General features: G+C 34.4%; 1 long non-coding RNA gene across 1 annotated transcript; it reads left to right on the top strand.

Annotated features, from left to right (window-relative positions):
• The first annotated feature begins 309 nt into the window (after window positions 1-309).
• Window positions 310-908, top strand: LOC125178267. The gene is made up of 2 exons (XR_007156838.1): window positions 310-373; window positions 823-908. It is a non-coding gene; the product is annotated as an uncharacterized LOC125178267 (long non-coding RNA).
• The last annotated feature ends 1925 nt before the right edge of the window (window positions 909-2833 follow it).

Raw genomic sequence — 2833 nt, 5'->3', positions numbered from 1 at the left:
AGTGTGGAAGAACTGTAAAAGATTTAATGCCTGATGCTCTTTTCGAGCAAACACTAAACAAATTCTATTCATTAGGTAATTCACAAAAATTTTGCATTTTAAAAATGTTTTACATAACATTCAAGATTGTTGAACAGATTTACAGCGTAGACTAGGCACCGTTGAAGGAGAACGAGAAAACACTACTCAAAAACTATTTTTAGCCAAATTAGTTCACCAACATAAATAGCTTTAATTATAAAGGAGATGACATCAAAATGTTTCATGATAATTCTGATATTCAAATTTTTAAATTCCCTCGCAGAACGCCTCACGGAGGGAAACAGAGAAAAACTCAAGCGAAAAACTGTTACTGTTCCGCGCAACGAGCCAAGTGAGTGTGAATATTCACGTTAAAACGTTGTTAGGCATAATAGTAAAACCTACCAGTCTTCTATTGGAAAATTAGAGACTTCTTATTTTTAATTTAATTATATCGTTCTGTAGCGATTAAAAAAATATTTGTATTCATGCGGGTACTTTTACTTTAAAGTGTGAGAACAAGTGAATCATATAATCAATTAACTCACACCGTTTGAAGAAAGTCTTGAATCGTAAATTTTTAAATTTTGACAGTTACAAAAATGAGGCTTGTATTTTCAGCCATGATCGGTCTTTTTTTGATAAATTATCAACAAGAGTAACCTGCTTGTTGCCAAGTTACTTCTGAAAAAAAAAATTTATTGTGTAAATTTTGTATTTGTGATTACTTTTTCAATGCACAACGAAACAAACACGATTAACTAAACAATAATTTCCTCTTTCCTCCGTAACGCTCCGCAGACTGTGGAATTCTTAGACCGGACTTCAGAGGCAGAATATCTTTTGACTACGTCGATGATCCAGAGGAGGACAACTCGCTTTCGAAAGTAAGTACCGGTAGTGTTTTGTTGCATCTTGACCAATGCCGTGTCATTAAGTGCTAGCCACGATCTCAGACCGCATGTAGCAACAATTGTTTCCGATTCTAAGTTTGATGATAGTAGCGGCGCAGTGTCTTTAAGAAAAGCCACAACTTTGTCGTAGCACATGAAGGCAAAAAAGATAGAAGTTGATACAAAGGTAGGTGGAGCCAACAATACGCACTATGCGCACGATTGTGAAGGATGCTTCACATTGTTGATTGCGAAGGATGCTTTAGGTTGGTTTAAAGTTTGAGAAGGAAAGGATGGCGATCTCGTCGGGACTGCGATAGGTTTGCACGGGCTGAGTATAATGATGGTTCATATCTACATGCACGATTAACATTTCACAGTGATATCAAGATGAAAAATGATAATGTGTAATTTCTATTAACATACTTTTAATTTTTTTCCTTACTTATATTTTTAGAATTAATAATGATGACGATGGTGTGGTCACCGGAACGTACCAACTCGGCCTGCGTTTTTGTACGGCCAACTATTACACTAAAGATGAATACAAATGATAAAAAATATAAAGCAATAAACAAAGAAAAAATGCAAATAAATAAAAATAACCCCGAACCCTTGTCTATTAAACTGTGATTTAGTGTCGGCTTCAGAGGCATTCTGCAAATAGTTACATAAACACAATTAAGGGCTTGTAATGTTCTAAACTTAACAAAGATCGAACTTAACAATGAATAAGAATAACTTGAGAATTTAAGTTAAAAATAAAGTTAACATTAAACTTAAAAATATAGAAGAATAGCTTGACAAAAAAATAATACTATTCCAGATATTAACTGGACCTGAAAATACATAACGAGAAATAAAATACAACGCGCTCAGCAGCGTTGGTCGCTTACGGAATTTCTTAACTATTACTAGGTTCAATAACTCCCCTCATAAATAAGATCCAAGTCTGAAATTTGGAATGCTATCTTGGCTAATTATTTTAAATACGCAGACATTAAGATAAATTATGTAAACTTTTTATTTCAACTGTTATCAGGGAGGGTGAAATTTTGCACCCCGGTGTTCGTAAAGTGTGTGACTTTTCCAGCATTTTCTCGATATACGTCAGTATAACTCTTTTTTCTTCATTGATCGCTACCCCAAAAATATCTGAATTATTATTCTAGTATTAGATATAAGCACTTGAAGCCGAAAGGTAGGTGAAACTTTCGCAGATTAAAACACGACCAGAACTTTGGTTGTCATGATCTCCTGCAGGCAATAAATCTTCTCTTCAAGGTAAACATGCACTCTTCTTTCCATGCCCACTGGTCTGGTTAATAACTTAATCATTGAATTAAATGAGCTGGAATAGAGCATTTTAAATTCTATACGTACATGATCTGTGCTGTAATTAGAACATTCATGTAAATGTGTAAATTTTTATCAGAAGTTCATCAAATACGGTTAAGACATGCATTTAAATTGATATTCTATTTCTGTAGACATTTTTTAAAGTTTAAAAATCAGCTTGTAACAACACATTGCGCATTGCTTAATAATCTGTAATATTAATATCAAACTGAATATTAATATCAGCCCGCTGAATTATTATCATACGGAATTACTGATTTAAATGATTATTACTGTGATTGTAAAAATTATGATTTATATGATAATAAAAAGGTAAAAATTAATACTTAATTTTAAAGCAAATAACAGGAGCGAAAACCATAATGATGCGAAGTACCATGGTGCGGAGCTCCCAATGCTGTGGCGTGTACGTCGTGAGAGTACCATCTTCGGATGCAAATCACAGCAATCATCCTACTGCATCACAAGATGCAGTCAGGCTACACCGTTTTTTCGGTGATGCTGAGCTGGAGACCCGTCCTCTGGCTCAGGGAATACTTACTGCTGGCGGGAGATATTGA

This window comes from Hyalella azteca, unplaced genomic scaffold (assembly GCF_000764305.2).
Source record: "Hyalella azteca isolate HAZT.00-mixed unplaced genomic scaffold, Hazt_2.0.2 contig8417, whole genome shotgun sequence".
Lineage (NCBI taxonomy): Eukaryota > Metazoa > Arthropoda > Malacostraca > Amphipoda > Hyalellidae > Hyalella > Hyalella azteca.
This window is presented reverse-complemented; position numbering and strand designations above follow the sequence as displayed.